Source organism: Dreissena polymorpha, chromosome 4, assembly GCF_020536995.1.
Source record: "Dreissena polymorpha isolate Duluth1 chromosome 4, UMN_Dpol_1.0, whole genome shotgun sequence".
NCBI classification, from domain to species: Eukaryota; Metazoa; Mollusca; class Bivalvia; order Myida; family Dreissenidae; genus Dreissena; species Dreissena polymorpha.
This window is the reverse complement of record NC_068358.1, coordinates 28,038,351-28,055,968: the sequence shown is the minus strand read 5'-3', so window position 1 is coordinate 28,055,968 and position 17,618 is coordinate 28,038,351. Positions and strand designations below refer to the sequence as shown.

Below are 17,618 nucleotides of genomic sequence, written 5' to 3'. Positions count from 1 at the left end.
TCATGATTTAACTAATTAAGTTGACCTCGAGTGTTTTACAAACCATACACAGTGTTTTTTTCATTCAAAATCGGGTCCGGTATAATCAGCCCCATTCCCAATAGAAAAAAGTATATATTTTTCCCAAATGAAAGTGAAACAAGGAACAAAATTGTCACAAAACCAGGTTTTCAATAAAAAAAGTCTGATAAAGGGAGACACTGCAACTCATAATGTGCATTGCTACTGATTGTTATTCACAATTACCCCCCAATTGTTTCAAAATCAATCTGTTTTTCGACCATGTGACCTAGTTTCAGACCAGGCATGACCCATATTCGAACTTGACCTAGATATTGTCTAGATACAACTTCTGAACAAGTTTCGTAAAGATCCGATGAAAACTATTTGAATTAGAGAGCGGACAACATGCTCAATGTTTAAAACGCACTAAGTGACCCTGTGACCTAGTTTTTAACCAGGCATGACCCATATTCGAACTTGACCTAGATTTGTCTAGATACAACTTCTGACCAAGTTTCGTAAAGATCGGATGAAAACTATTTGAATTAGAGAGCGGACAAGCTTGTTCCGCCTGCCCGCATTCGCCAATCTAATAACCAGTTTTTTCCTTCGGACAACCTGGTTAACAATTCCCAATGGAAGGTTTCCAAAAAAAAATTATTGTTTTTAGATCTCAATATTATGTTCATCTTCAATCCATGTAAGTTCAACCTTAGTAAATATAGGACCGAAAACACGTGTATCCTCACTTTTGAAGCAATTTTTAATAAAACAACAACAACACTTATTGCTCAATTTAAGTCAAAACGCCGCAAATTTTGCCAATCCAAAGGGACCCAGCCCCATTCCCAAGATGGTGAAAAAACACACTGATTCAGGCTGAAAATTATTATATGAACTTATATTTATTTATTCCATTTCTGTTCAGCTCATGATCACTTAAGCTAACAAAAACGTGAAATTACAACACTTTAACAGGGGTTTTTTACCTTATATAACAAACGCCGAATATCGGGGTCTTCACCCACCAAACTAGGCTGTTTTTTTCCCCTTTCAGAACCAAAAATTCCCCTTAAAAAAAAAAATATATATATTTTTTTTTTTAATAGAAAGATGTGTCTCATGATTATGATATCTCAATTCTATTTCAATTTAATCTTGCCAAACGTAATAAATTATGAAAAAAACAATGAATATAGTGCAAACATGTACAAATGTATTGTAAAAATGAGAGAGTAAGTAAACAAATCCCCCAAAAGGGGACTTACGCGAAAATTCCCACGCGCACAATTTTTCCCCAAAGTGGAAAATCCCCCTTAAAATTTCCCCCACATGAGGGCTAAAAGCCGCTTCCCCACACAACCCAAAAAAAAAACCTGCTTTAATAGGTCACTGCAACAATTTAGCGCTCAGACATGCATACTTTAATCTTACTTACGAATTATTGAATTAACTTGTTCAATATACCTGAAACTATTACTGATAAGATCAAAGATCAAATTAAAGCCAAGGTCAAACAATCAGGGCATGGTATTGACAAGGATATCCCACAACAGATTATAAACATGTTAATCATGATGAAAAGGAATTGCAGAGTCCCCTTTTGAATCCACAGAATAATTAAAACTTTTACCCACATCTGTCATCATTTTAAATTGTTCAAAAGGAGGATTTTGGAAGAACAGCTCCTTGCTTTAGACATACTGGATTATGACGCACTAAACAGATTTTCCCTTATAAGACAGGTGCACTTTGACAAATTATGCATTTGAAACTGAAAATTTATCTATCATAAAATTATTCCTCTGCTTTCCAGTAATAAAATTTAAATACATATGGCTGAAAACATTTCAATAGATCAAAAGTTTTAGAATAAGTTCAAGCTGAAACGTTTTAATGAAGCCATATTATGGCATTACAGTTTGCAAGACTGGCTTCAATTGAATGTTGATTGTGTGAAATTTGTAAAACACAGGGCCGTCGTCGGACTTTTGAAAGTGGTCAGGTTCTAAGTGCCAGAGGCATGCGAGCGCCTAAGGTGCGAAGCTACTAGGGGGGTCCGCAGGCATGCGCCCATCCCCCCTTAAAAATTTTGAAACATAAAAGCTAAATGACATCAGGGAGGTTTTGATGCCAAAGTGTACGATATTACTAAGTTACACGGCGCCGCACCAGGCTCCATATTAATTTCATATGCGATAAACGAGGGAAAATAGTTTGAAAATAGTTTGTTAATTTGCTAAGTTGCAGTGCTGTAACACCTATAAATTTTTCCAAATACACAGCTGAGTCATTCTGCTTGAGTAACGAACTCCTCTGCAATTTTAGTAAAGTCAAGAGCGTCCGTTCTTTGCTTATGAACGTGCAAAGTCATAAGGTTGTTAAGTCTAGGTAGGGTGTTAAGTCTAGGTTAGGACAGTGTGCTTCTCAGATGTGTCATAATTCTCCGAAGTGCAGAGAACGTCCTCTCGCTTGTAGCATTTGTGGCTTGCATTGTCAGTAAGATTCGTATAAATGCCGCAACATCTGAGTAGATCACCCGCACTTTAGGTAGAAGCTTGTGCATATAGTCAAGTACGTGCGGCAGTCGGATCTGGTAATTGTTTTGTTTAGAAAAGTGTGTTTTCAATGTCTCAAATTGAACTTTCAGCGTGTCATTGTTTACGTCATCTGAATAAAATTCAGTCACAAAGAGAAAGTATCCGGGCTCCCTAAGCTGTAATGGCAACGAATTTCACTAGATGATATTTAAAGATCTTATTTCATTTAGCCTCTTTAATTATTTTTTTTGATATCCCATGAACATTTATTGGCTCAAATAAATCCTTCGGCTTTGTTCAAGTATTTTCGTGTATGTTTAGTCTTGGATTTGCAACAGAAAATAATGAATACCCCAGATTGCAGGCCGACGTTGGCCCAACGTCGGCATCACGTTGGCATGATGTTGGCGTTGGCATGCTAACGTCGGGCAGATTTGGTTTATAAAAAGATAGGTATGCCTCGCATGGGTTTCCGTAGTTTAATATTTTGTGGAGAGGCAGGGATTTTTTTTGTCCAATTGGGAAAAGTACCGTACCAATTGGGAAAAATTGAGTCGTGAAAGCCTGAAAATTGGGAAAAATCGAGTCGTGAAACCCTCAAATTGGGAAATTGGTGTATTTGATTTTATGCTCCCAAATACTTTAAAATTGACAACTAAGTGTTTTCAAGCTGTCAATATTATATTTACCTAGGTTCAAACCATAGAGCTGCATAGGGAAACTAACAAAATGTTGCATTTTCCAAAAAAAAACAATTTTTTTTTACCTTAAATTGGGATTTTTTTGGACAGCAATTGGGAAATTTGTAGTTTTTTTTTCGTAATTGGGAAAGTGTCGTTTACCGGTACTTTATAAAGAAGGACAAAAATCGCTAAGAGGGACACCTTATATAGCCCTTTTTACGTTTTTGTTTTTTTTTAATTTGAAGAGATATTGTCAAAGGATTTTGATGCAAGATGATCTATCTCATACCTTCAATTGAACGTCAGGCAGAAATCAACATCTGCACAAGCATTACCGTCCTAGTTACGGTACAATATTGCATTTCTTAGGTTCAGCTTCAAGTAAGGGTTTCTTGGACTATTCATTGCCTTCAATATGTGAACGAAGGGCATATAGCATATATCGTGTATTTTCATTATTGCAACATAGCGATGGTTATTATTTTACTCACTCTGATGTCTTTCCTTGTTTCTTGGAAAAAAATTCGTCTGCATCTTCCGTAATAAACATCCAGGAAAAATGGAGTGTACGGTGGCTCGTTTGAACCATCAGAAAACAACGAAGTTAGAAAACGGATAGAAATACCGGGATTTTATCACTTTTGCAACAGCATCAGTGTTGTATTGAAAATCGGCGTTTTTTTAAATAAGGAAGCATGATAAAATATGTCTGATCCAGAGGAGATAAAGCTATTCATCTCCTAGCTTAGCCTTCTTTTCTCTTTTTTTTTGTCAAAAAGTGGTCAGGCTATAGCCTTACCGGCCGACAGCCCACGACGGCCCTGAAACAAGCTGCCTGGTACCAAATAGGAAAGGTTTAAAGGAACTTGTTCACAGGCAGTGTTTTTTTCACCATTTTGGGAATGGGGCCGGGTCCCTTTGGATTGGGAAAATTTGCGGCGTTTTGACTAAAATTGGGAAATTAGTGTTGTTGTTGTTTTGCTAACAACTGCTTCAAAATTGAGGATACAAGTGTGTTCAGTATTATATTTACTAAGGTTGAACTTATATGGATGGGAGATGAACAAATATTGAGATCTAAAAAAATTTAAAAAAATTTGGAAACCTTCGATTGGAAATTTTTAGCTCCCATTTGGGACAAATATATACTTTTTTTCCATTGGAAATGGGTCAGATTACCAGAACCGATTTTGAATGAAAAAAAAACACTGACAGGCTTTGATATTTTTTAATAATCAGGGCTCGCGCTGTCGTTCGCCACTTGAGCCATTTGCGAAAATATTGAGAATTTGGCTCAAGAAAAATCCGATTTGCGAAAATGCTAAAATCTTGTAAAATTTCATTGAAAACAGCCGCCATTTTAACCTGAAACTGGTTTTCTATATTTTCTCTTTGTTTCAATGAAAGTATTCGCAATTTGAACAGAGAACGAAAACCGGTCTGCACCTGTATCGAGACTTGCTTGACCTTATTGTTATTGAAGTGCACATGGTAGCTGGCCAATCAAAACTGAGCTCGCTTACACATGAAATGACGTTGTTGAATGAAACGTAAAAATGGGTGGAGCTTTGAATACACAGTAAATATTGTCGTCTGCAAACAAAATAGCGGATGGTCACAAATGTTGTATTATAAGATTAATCAAAGCGCTGAAGGCACTGGAGATGTTCGCTGTTGCATAATTTAAGACGCAATTAATCTTTGAAAATCAATCGCAAGTTTAAAATGAACACACACCATTCAACTTTATAAAGTGTGTGTCATAGCGCACGGGTCGAATTTGTGTGCACTTTTTATCATCCTTATTATTTCATAGAAATAACTAAGACAAAATAAAAACAACATGCTTTTTGGAAGTTCTGAAAGCATAGAAAGTATGATGAAAATGGTTATGCGAACTTAATATAAAGAAAATTTGCAGTCACCATCATATTAAAGGAATATTTTTCTAATATCAAATGACTATCTCACCAAGAATATAAATTCATAATGAAAGTTCCGTGTACAAATTTTTTTATTTTTGACACCATATACAAATTCAAAATATACAATAATCTTCGTATCTTGTATATGGAGGAATAAAAGTATATAAACATTGCTGTTTATGCTTTACTTGTTACCCGAGCAGTTCACACGGTGTCAACAACGCCTACATAAACATATATATAGGTATAGAGCACTAATGCGCTTTTAGGCGTAGCTGTTTCAGTTTTCATCTTAGTGACTTTTACATAACGCCAACAAACTCGCATGAATATTTTCGAATATTTAATAAGCTGATTCGAGATACAACCTCTGAATTTTTGCTAAATCACTGCGTATGTGCTCAATTCAAAGGATGCAGCACTGTTCAGTGTAAGGAATTCCGGACTTCTCTCTGTATGCTCAAACGACACAAATTGTGGCCCTGTTACAATTACGCGTTACAATCAATCTCGCAGAATTTCACTTTCGCCTCCAAGATGAGTAAACAATCATTAGCGAAATAGTATAGTGTCACAATAAGAGAAAATCGTTTAATTATCATACCACAATGTTTGCCGTACTTGGTCAGCACGTCTGGAAATCATTCCTTAATGTGTGGATAGGCTGCCATTATTAACAAGTTTGCTATTTTGAATTCAATTTTGTATCAAAAAGCATTGTTCTTAAATGTGGCATTTTCAATTCACAATGAGATTTGTAATGACCCTCGTCATGCGAAAATGGGTCTTATTTCATATTCGCCCATCATATAAATAGCCCACTCAGCTATCCCTCCTTCTGGTAAGGAGAAACATAGCATATTGAGTGATTTTAAAGCGAACAGCATCGCCTATGGCCTGACTGCGCAAAAGCACATGTTGGGTTTAACAAACGCTTGCAGAAACGCATAAGACCCATTTTCGCATGACGGCGCTATTGACGTGTGATTTAAATGTGTCGAAAGGAAACTGCGTTTAAATCAAATATAAACATACGATATATTTCGATAGAGAAGAAAGATACTCATAACAAGGCATATGAGGACACATATGAAGTTCTCTCCCATAGTATATTTTTTATTTTCTCACACTAATGTGTGGTTTGACAATGCTAACACACATTTCATGTGGTGAATATGCAGCTTACAAGTGAAAAACACAACACAATAGTTTAACTTTTGTTTAATTGTATTTAATTATTTAGAAAAGTAAATTGCTAACTTTATTTCAAAGTCAGCGTATACGCCGACTACATTTTTAAAAGACATTTATTGTTATAAATATATTAAATATAATATATTTAGTTGTTTTCGGTTTTAGCGATTATAAAGCATTTTCGAGGTTGCCTATAGTATCCCGTAAATACAAAAGATCGCCGCTATCTGTTCAGAACCAAAGAACGTTTTTAGAAATACCCGCTGTAGTAGCATGAACGAGGTTATGAAACAGGTCATTCGTATTATTATTATAAATTGTTTGTTATATTCAGGTTTAGCGATTATGAAACTTTTTTTTTGTTTTTGTCTATCGTATCGCTGAAGTTATTGTTGGACTTGTGTTCAGCGTTTTATAAATTGAGAATATAAATAAGCGTCAACTTTTTCCCGAATCTCTCAATTTACGACCTGTACTTCGTAATTGAGTTGTATGTGAGAGCGTAACCTATTGCGTTGTTATAACCCGTAAACTTTCCTTTGTTTATCGACAGGCGCATCTATTAATAGCCTCATATCATGAATGCCAAAACACCCGCGAAAAAAGAACCACATGACCAAATAGGACGCTAAACGCAAATACCATGTGACTACGACTTTTATTGTCGCTCCTTTGAAGCCGGAGCCTTGTGTTTGCTATTACGTAAAGAATTGACCTCTAACTGAAGTAAGCAAAGGAAACGCAGCACCCAATTGACCCATTCCTTCTATGTGCGAAGGCAGATTGACAGGGCTCGCGCTAGGGGGCGACGTGAGCGACTTAGTCGCTTTCTTACGCCAAACGTCGCCTAAAATTTAAGAAATTGTAGATAAAAAGCGACTTCCAGTAAGGTCTGACTCAATTTTCCAATACACACTGTCGCATCCCGGAGCGTGTCGCAATTGAGTGACAGGTTATTTTAGGTAAACCACGCCCCGATTCTCTTAACCTCCGAACTTATTTAATCGGCTATCGATATTGGTCAAGTCAGCATTCAAGTCACATGGTAGCTGCCCAATCAACATTGAGTTCGGTCACACATAATATTGGGTCATTCATGGAAATACACAGTTGATATTGTCGTCTGCCAACACTACATGTACATGTATAGTGGCCGATGGCAAACGTCGTATTTAAAGATAAACAAATTAAAAGGAGCCTAACAATAAAAAAATTATTTCTAAGTTGATCACTTTACATTTCTACCGACTATCGATCTGAATTAACAAAAGGATGATGATTAAATAATTAGATCTCTGTCAATGATGTCACAACTTTCTGCAGATTATCGTTTGAAATTAAAAGGTGATGATTTAGTTGTTTTTTTACCCACAAACTATGCTATTGTAAAGCAATATGTCAATTAAATTGTATATTAATTACGTACTTGCTAGGTTTCCGATTTTCATTTTTTTGCTGTCAAACGATATGCACGATTTGTTTTATGTGCGTAACGCGTGCAATTTTCGGACTGTCGTTTTCGGATACATTATTTTTGAGTTCTTTAAAGAAGAAATAGAATGAAAAATACAGTCTCAGATAGGGTGATGCGGACGGTGTGGTTTATCATATTTCGAATTGTATTCACATGAATTGCAATTGGAAAGACTATAAAACATAACTAATAATTATTAAAAAAGCAATGCTAAATGTCATATTTCAATATTTATCTGGTCTGACAGTTTTATTAAGCTTATGTTATCTACTGCTTCATAAACATATAATCTTTGAAATACTGTATAATATGATATTTTCATCAAAATGGATTGAATATAGAGCTAGTAAAATTTTAGTTATTTGTCTGTCGTGTCTATTATTACTTGGTTAATTAGGCCACGACTTATATTTCTTGGTTTACAAAACCGCCGACCCTAATTTTTGGAAAATGGGGGAAAAAAAATCGGAAAGTCGTCTTTTTTATATATATTTTATTCCCGACCGCACAGAAAAACGAGCAAAACGAGAAAAAAAACGATCCGGTTTGAGTAAGGTTGCGAATAAAATCAAGTAAGTACAATCAACGATTGGTTCACATATATTACAGAGATCGGGATATTTTTCAATGTGACACAGTATGTACCAGTCCTTTTATGGGCACTTCTCAAAATTTATTTAATTACAGACAATAGGAAAATCAGCGTCAGTAAAATGTCGACCGCATCAAAATTTATTTCCGAGTCTGTGACGCAACTATATTGTTTAACATGTTTATTATATTAAACGAACCCGATATTATAGTACATAAAAAAGTATTACCTTGCAATTTGATAATTAGTATAAATAATCCAATAAAACACTGCCATTATTTACGATATATGTGTTTAGGAATTTTGTAAACACGTCAGCCTTAGTTTATAGGAACTGTACAGAAAGTTTGGAAATCGGAACAAATCGGTATATCTCGGAAAATCATTGATAAATGTATTTGTCGTTTTAATGCTTAGGGCCGAGTAATTTCGGCAAATTGGAACTCAACTTGCGTAAAATACTAGCTCATTTAACCGTTAAACTCCGCCTCCGTTCTCTGCAAAAGATTCGAAGCCAGAGCTATGCACGTGCTATTATTAAATTGGAGGATTGCAATTAAGAAACAAACGCACGATTGGTTCGGCATGTTGATTGCTAGACAAAGGAAGCCAATTTTGTCGACGCGAAATTTGTCGCTTTATTGCTTCAGACAGCAAGCGGCTTTCCTTTGATGACGTCAAACTGTCAATTCACACAGACTGCAAATTTTCGGAAGACTTTAACTGGCTCCTTGTTTACGATTCCAGTAAAAACACTTGCTAACATTAAACTTTGGATTAAATTATCAAAATAAAGCAAAAGCCAAGTTGACAAATATGATTGTATTAAATGGCGTCAGTTCAAATAAGACGTTTTGCGTTGTAAATCAACGAGTTTTCATGACAACAACAACTTTAACAAACATTACCGTGACGACGCGGGGATCGATCTACCTCGATTTTTTTTCATGGACGATTTCATAATTCCAATAAGAGCAAACACATAATTTGTGTATGAGTAGTTTATCTTATATAAGATTTATGCAACGGGCATGGCATTGCGTAATAGTGCGCATCGAATTACGGAAATGAAGCGCAGTTTTTCGTTTTAATGGGAGAAGAACGAATGTCATTTAATGGAGTGTTTAAAATTTCCTGATGTTACAAAAGGTGCTTTTAGGTGACTCATTTCATTTGAAGATATAGATGTGTTTCATTGCATAATTTGATTTTTCGTCTCTGTGTTAAGGTTATAAAAGATACATGTGTATGATGTCTTTGTTCTGATGTTATTAGTATTAACTTATTTTTCCTATGATGTTTTGTTTTTTTTTCGACCGCCTGATGGACCATTTTCAAAATAATTTTTGTAAACCAATAAAAAAAAAGTCGTGGCCTTAGAACTGCTGGAAAAATTAAGATACACAAAAGAAATGAAATAATGTGTACTACAGTGGCATACGTCAATAATGTGGTACACATATGTGTGTTGTAACGCCCTACATGCAAACCCTTGTATCCGAGTCTCTCCACCTCTGCCTAGAGTCTCCTCACTTCTCCAGGGAGAAATCACTTCTCCCTAAAATTTGAACCCAGCGTGAGCCCTGATTGAATTTTACTGATGTATGGTTTGCCTATTATAACACACATTATAATGCGGTAAATATGCGACTAACAAGTAAAAAATACTATAATTATACTTTTGTTTTGAATAAAGTTATTTAGAAACCAAAATTCCAAACCTTATTTCAAAACAGCATGACTTCATTTTTTTAGAGAATATTCTTGTTATATTTAAATGTTTTTTTTAACAGTTTCAGCGATAATGAAACATTTTTCATGTTGTCTATCGTATCCCTGTAATAATTGTTGAACTCGTGGTCAACGTATTATTAATTGAGACCTGTGAATATAAACAAGCGTAACCTTATACTAGTGCGTTATTCTCATCCGGACTCCCCTTTGTTTATCGCCAGCCGCAGAGTTATGAATGAGCTGAGCGAAAATACTACGTCACGCAGACGCAGCAGAAAGTGGACTATTTTAATCATTCATAAACAATCTCCTCCGCGACACGTACATTACGATCATTGTTTATTGATTCTTTTCTATAAAACACCGTTCGAAAATATTGAATGTAACACGATATTAATATAATGTTTCCATTTGTGAATACACATAATTGGAGAACTAAAACCTCTTGCATAAATTATACAACTCTTTCTTGCGCGGATACGCAATCGGGTATTGGGTTAATCATACCTAGGCCGCATCGACCTGAATTTCACATCAAGCATATTAGACGGTCGCTAAAGCGACCATCTAAAAATGAAAATAAGCGTGACAATAAATTAATTATTTGCAAGCTGACTATCGATCTTAATTAAAAAGTGATAATTAAATAATTAGTTCTATTTTGTTGATGTTACAACTTTCTGCCGATTTTCGATTGAAATGAAAAGGTGTTAATTAATTAATTGGATCGTTTTACTCACACACTTTGATTACTAACAGCGACGTATTTTAATCAAAGGAAAACGTGAAAAGCACGCGCGGTTTAATTGCAATTAAAGTTTAATTAAAGTTACGAATTTGTAACGCATAGAAAGACTAATTCATGTCGTCTACTATATAAATGGAAGTAACCACTTTGTCCGTACAGTCGCTAACATGACTTCTTTAACCTTAAAGCGTCCTTTGGACGAAAATGAGTCTGAAAAAACAAACAAAAAAATTAAAACACAAAAAAACTAGAGCATTCCAAGAGTCATGGAAAGTTGATAATAATTGGCTTCGCTTTGAGAATGAATCAAAATCAATGTACTGTGACCTATGCATTAAGGTGCAGATCATTCCAACACGTTCACTGTAGGTTGCAATATCCTGAAAAAAGACTCGGTGACGAAACATGCAAAGTCTAAAGGTAAGATTTTGAAAATGAGAGGAATTTTAATTTGAAATTACTTTGAAATGCTATACATGTAGTCTAACTATATGTATATATGCAGATTGACTATGTATTTTTTTTTTCAGATCAGGCCTAAATTAAAATTGAGTTTGTTTGCCCTTTACCGACCGACCCACTTTTTACCCCCCGACCCAAAAATTTTTATTGCGATTTCTGAAAACTTATTTTTTTTATTTTCGTTTTTTTCGACGATGATAAAAGAGCCGAAAGCAATATTTATTCATGCGCGTATTTATATCCCTGTCTAAAATTATCGCCCCTGACCGATCTAGGTCGCTCCGATGGTTGGAATTTCATACGCCCCAGAATAGACAGTAATGCAAGCGTCTATAACCAGCATCGCGATCGGCGGTGTTCCGTGAAAATGGCCGAACGACATCATACTTAACCATTGGTTCGCGAAAGTAGTCTGACATATACGAGTTTACGTTCGTTGTACACATGTTGTTAACGTGATCCAAGATGGCCGACAATTAAAAGAACGATGCTCAGCGAGAACAAATAACTATCGAATATACGACGGACATCATATAATTAGTATCGATTAATGAAAAGAGCGTGTCATTCTACGATTGAGTATAGGTTTTAGATACAAATAAAACTCTCTTTTTTTTGCAAATGTATGAACTGAATGTCACAGAACAAGTGATGAAGTGTTTGAAAATTGGAATGCAGTCTACTCGCAAAGAAAAATACATCTAACAGTTACAGGATTTTTTTTGTCGAAAATGCAAAATAAAAGACAGACATGATTCGATTTATATGCAAGTGGATCTGTGTTTAATCAGATTCATGTGCATATTCTGCTTTATTATGTTTGCCACACTGAACAGTTTACTGTAATGGCATGTTAGTGAAATGGATATGTAAAGGTAAACTTATTTAATTTATTAATGTCTCTTAGCTAAATACATCGACAACACTCAAGCATATATGTTTAAAGCGTTAGTATATCCACAAACTGAAACTAACACCCACTGTCCTACAGTGGGACTAACCACCCTCTCCCCCGTTGCGCCTACACCGAAAGGTCCTGCAACGTACCTATCCAGATCCAGAATTTATTTCCCCAAATCAAGTTTTCATGCTTATGTTAGTTGCAATAATACAACTCCCAGCTATTGACCCTCTGAGCTGTACGTATGTACTCATAAAAGCTCGGAGCATTCAAGAAGAAATAATGCTTTATAATAATGTTCAGTTTGCACTTTTATGAATTTACTTTTCCATGCTGAGACTATGCACTAACCGGTCAAACACTTAAAATTGAGGCCTGTAAAAACTTCAACAGGCCTGTGAATTGTTTCTCCTGGTAGGCAAGTCTGGCCTGTAAAATGTGATGGTCTTTCGCCACGTCTGAATTTTTCCATAAAAGGCTTTGGGCTGTCTTTCTTCACTCCTTCAATGCTTGTTGCATGCTAATTAAGCCCAATTTAAGGGAAAGGTTTAAGTTAAAAATAAAAGCTGTCTGGCTGTTAAATAATTACAAATGCATTTGAGCAATTAAAATCATATAATGAACAAATATTTGATGTAATAACACACAAGCATGCATTTGATATTAATATATGCAAGAAACAGCAAACAAGATAATGTTAAGCTACATAGGGCTTCGTACACTGCAACAGTGCTTTAATAAAAGTGTTTTAAATATTCATAGACTATTAGTGTATTAAAAATATAATTTCTCAAATAAAATAAAATAATTTTCCTACCTACCTACCCACCTGTAAAATTTAGGGTCGGTAAAGGGCAAACCAACAATATTTTAATTGTGGCCTCACACTCATGCCGTCGATGCAAGCAAGCAGTAAAGCAGCAAAACAATGTATTTTGTGAATGAAATGTATGCTTGTATTTTACATGCCATTCATCATGTTGTTAAAAATACACTGTATGAAAATATCTCTATTATTATGAAAATTGTGATACATGTGCATGTCATTAAAAGAAATATGAAAAATCTATAGTATATATTGTTATTTGAAACAAACGAAAACTGGTTGGCAATAGGCCCAAAACGCACCACAGACAATCTAGGATCCAAAGAATTTCCGGGGCGGGGGGGGGGGCCCCCTACATCTGGGTGGCTCAAACATTTTTTGGGCCAGCGCTAGCCCTGATAATGTCTTTAATTACTTTAGGAACAAAACTGTTATACTTTAGTTTTAAATACTTAAAATTGCAAGAAAAAAAAAAGAGAAATGTTCCAGCCCTGGGGATCAAACATGGGGCCTCTATAAGCAAAAGTCAACTCTTTACCACCAAATCCTGAAGGCTTTTGAATGATCTGTAACTTAGTTAAAACTCTATGTTAGTAATACACTTTTTGCTAAATTATCAATTCTACAATTTCATTTGATGAACATAGCTTTTAAGAAATTTTTTAGTCAATAGTGTTATTTTGTGTTATTTGGTTCTTTGAATATAATGCATACGTTATTTTTTTTATATATGACTTTTTTTTGGAAATTTATATTTTGCCAAACTATGAACAAGTACGTGTACCTTTAAGTTGCACCAAAAATCTGTTTTTTCTTGGTATTTTCTTAACCACATCACTAGTTAAGGTACTGTAAAAGGATTCAAATATGAATGTGAACTTTATGTTGAAAAAAAAAGTTAGAACATTAAGAACATTGATAGTGTTTAAGAACAAAAAATTGTTTATAGAGTCTATAGAACGAATCAATGTTTAAAGATGATGCCCATAGAAAATTCATCTTAGACGGCTTTACATATTTTACCATGTAAGTGTACAATCTTCAACAAAGAGACTCCTTAAACTTCAGCCAGAAAGTCAAACAGGCTACTTGAAACTGTTCAAAGATATTGCCATAATGATGAGCAGCAAATGTCAATTACAGATAAGAGAGAAAGATAGGGCCAGATCTCAACCTGTCCAAAGTCACTTACAACTTTAGAAATATTAAGATATGGAAACACTGCATAATCAATATTTAACCACAACAAATATTTTCAAAAGACCATTTAAGCAGTTGAGCTTAAAATATCTTCAAATTAAAACCTGCTTTTGGGTTAAATACAAAAAATAGTATTGATTTATTGTTAATAAACATTGGGGAAATATGACACATTCTGCTAAAATCACCTGAATTGTACGAAAATTGTTAATTTGCTGCTCCCACTTGAAGCAGTTTTACTCTTAATAATAACTAATTTTCAAGCTAAGCAATGATGAAAGGAGAAAAATAATCTGAAACTCAGAAAAATCATGATGACAGATGTCGATGGTCTTTTTTTACATCAACAAGTGATAAACATTTTAAGTGTGACATTGACCTTAGACTAATGTACCTGGTTGTTGAGCAGAACAAAGTTTGGAACTTGTGACCTCTAGGTTTTTAAAGACTTGACCAGGTGAACTAGATTGGGACAAAAGTAACCAAGAATTAAAACCTGTCCTAGATATTGTCCTGATAAACATTGACCAAGTTTCATCAATATTGGATAAAAATGTTGCCTATAGAGTGGTAACAAGCTAAAATTTGAAGGCACACACTGCATGCCTCAAGACGCTGGACGCAGAACACATGTCATGTTGCTGGACATTATTTAAGACTGACAGTTACCTAAGTGAGGCAGGGCAACAGATCGTTTTATCGTTTTTACGATTTGTATTTGACAGAAAACGAATTGAAATAAAAAATCGATCGTACAATAAACAATTATGAAATTGGAAAACTAATTGCAATCGATTCTTTGTCGTTTTATTATACCGATTCCCTCCGTACTGTGTTTGATTTGAATTAGTATATTGTAACTAGGGCTGTCACGATACGCCGTGAGCGTACCGCGGTATATCGTGGTACGGCAACACTGTATCGCGGTACGTACCGCGATATTTTACAGAATATGTATCTGTGAAGAAAACAGCAGAATAACAAGTTTTACAAACTTTATTAAACTCAATAATCAGAAAACACTGGTATCATAGTATGACTAGAAACTGTAAAAGAAACTGTAATAAACTTGATACAAGTAGTCATTGTTATTGTTCGCGTCTTTTTCTAAAATGTCCGCCATGTTGTTTACAATAACTGTGACTACGATCTTTGTAAATCGAACGCTTCAAGGACATGTTCAAAATGCGGAGTCAGCGGGCCCAGTATTGAAAATCCGTAGCGTTCTGACTCTTCCTCGACTTTCAGAATCTTAATATAACATTATTCGGAAGTGCCATGCTTTGAACGATCGATATACTAAAGAAAGAAAATAAGAAATAAAATAAACATCTTTTGGATAATTATGAACTTATTTGCAAAGGAAATCTGTCCCTAATTCCAAAAAAGGTACGGACCCATACATCGCTGTATTTTAAACGTGAAAGTTAAACATCTACAAGTGGAAGCGCTTGCTTGACCTGGATATTAACGGATTATTTATTTAGCGATTTTGAACCGCTTCTACATTTTTCAAAACGATATATATATCAAAATAATTATGTAATGTATTTATATCTGTGCTAATATAATAATATTAAAAAAACCGGTGCGGCAACGCCGTACCGCAGTGCGATTTTTTTCACGACATGCACCGCGATATACCGGTATACCGGTGAATCGTGACAGCCCTAATTGTAACCTTCAGTGCGGTTAATATTTAGTGAAACGTTTTTATGAATGATGTCTACATAAAAAAATTCTCCCGTCAAAAAAAGTACGCAAAAATGTTGGCATCTAGTGCTAAACACGGACGTGCTAAGAAAATTTCATTAGTGGCGTGCGGGTCTAATATGTTTCAATTTGTAACGCGAAACAAACCGTCTGGTAAAGACGTTGTAAAGAGTGTTTTATCGGAATTAATATCACATATTGCGATAGTAAAGGAACAATTCAGTGCAAAACACCGCGGCGATTCAGTGTCTGAAAAACAATAAACCACATGGAAAAAGGAATTCCCCTGGCTTGTCTTACATGGAGAGGGGCTTGCAAATGCACCTTAAGTGTAACCGACAATCAAAAAGCTCATCTCATCCAGAAAGAAAGTTTAGTTTTTAATCAAATGTAAACAATTTTTCGACAAATTGACTTGAGGGAAAAACTTTGTTTCAAAAAGCTTGCAGTGAAAACTAATTGACATAAAATCTTATCTGTTGCCCTGGTGAGGTGCGATACAAAACAGCTGATAAATATTGTTTTCATGCAAACTCAATTTCTGAATATTTATTTGAACATCATACACTGCTGGACCAAGTTATTATCCAAAACAAGCAATGGAAGTATCTGAAAGTGACTTCATAGTTTTCGCAAAATGACAATAAAGAAAAAACTTATTTTGCTAATGCAATCATTTACAAATATATGCCCATGTGACAAATATACATGGAACGTTTCGTAACTATTTATAAAAATAAATGTTAAACCTAACCATACAAATGAAATTAAAATTTCATTTAAGATGAGGTACAATGAACTGAAAGTTCAACATGCAAGTACGACGTGGTCTGAGGACGAATTAGTACCTCAAGTGAATCAAAATGAATATGGCAGATATATTACCTATTAAATTGTAAAATCCTTTTGAAATAATGGCATCGGATAGGTAGGAACAGGACACCGTTTGTTGAGCTTTTAAAATAATTGCACTTGATTATTAACACACTTCATTATCAACACACGGCAATTCGATATCGCGAATGTAAACTATTTCTGTTGATGCTAAGTAACAATCATTCAGCCAATCACATTGCCAGTAATATAAAGACCGACCAATCACAAGTCGCCGTCCTTAATATTGAATCCACCGCCAACCTGCTCTGACCGGAGAGAATAACAAATAGCGAAAAAATAATTTCGGTTACAGAACACTAAACGTCATACAGTTTTCAATTCTAACGTTAAAGCGAAATTATGGGCATCTAACAGTTTATAGGTGTCTATAGCAACCTTCGTTTATATTTGGTGTTTTCACTTCATATACACTTATATTTGTTAATGCAAGCATCAGCATACTACTAGTTTTATATTTATACCAATGGTACAGCCCAGTAAAATCGGGCTGTCCATTTTATGGCCGTTTTCGGCTTTTTATGCAGAGTTCTATGTTAAGCAGTGTGCTCGGGCAATGGTTTTTAACCGAAGTCCCGAGGGTAAATAACCCCAATAGTCAGTTTAGTATAGTATACCATTATTTTAAATTTATAATTCGACTAACACCATGCCTGCGCCTCCTTGTTTGTTTTGTCTACGACGGGTGTACCAAAACTCCAGAGCGGTGACATGTGACAACTGTTCACG

At 35.0% G+C, this 17,618-nt stretch overlaps 1 protein-coding gene across 5 annotated transcripts in view; it reads right to left on the bottom strand.

Moving 5' to 3' along the window:
• The window catches only part of LOC127877774 (tubulin monoglutamylase TTLL4-like), a 98,571-nt gene extending 81,512 nt beyond the window's left edge, over positions 1 to 17,059 (bottom strand). For 3 of the 5 annotated variants that reach the window (XM_052424004.1, XM_052424006.1, XM_052424005.1), the window contains exon 1: positions 16,881 to 17,056. The gene's annotated coding sequence lies outside the window, so the exon portion shown is untranslated. Of the gene's footprint in view, positions 1 to 16,880 lie in introns of all 5 variants that reach the window. The other 2 variants (XM_052424002.1, XM_052424003.1) reach the window with 2 other exon arrangements.
• Between the last annotated feature and the right edge of the window lie 559 nt (positions 17,060 to 17,618).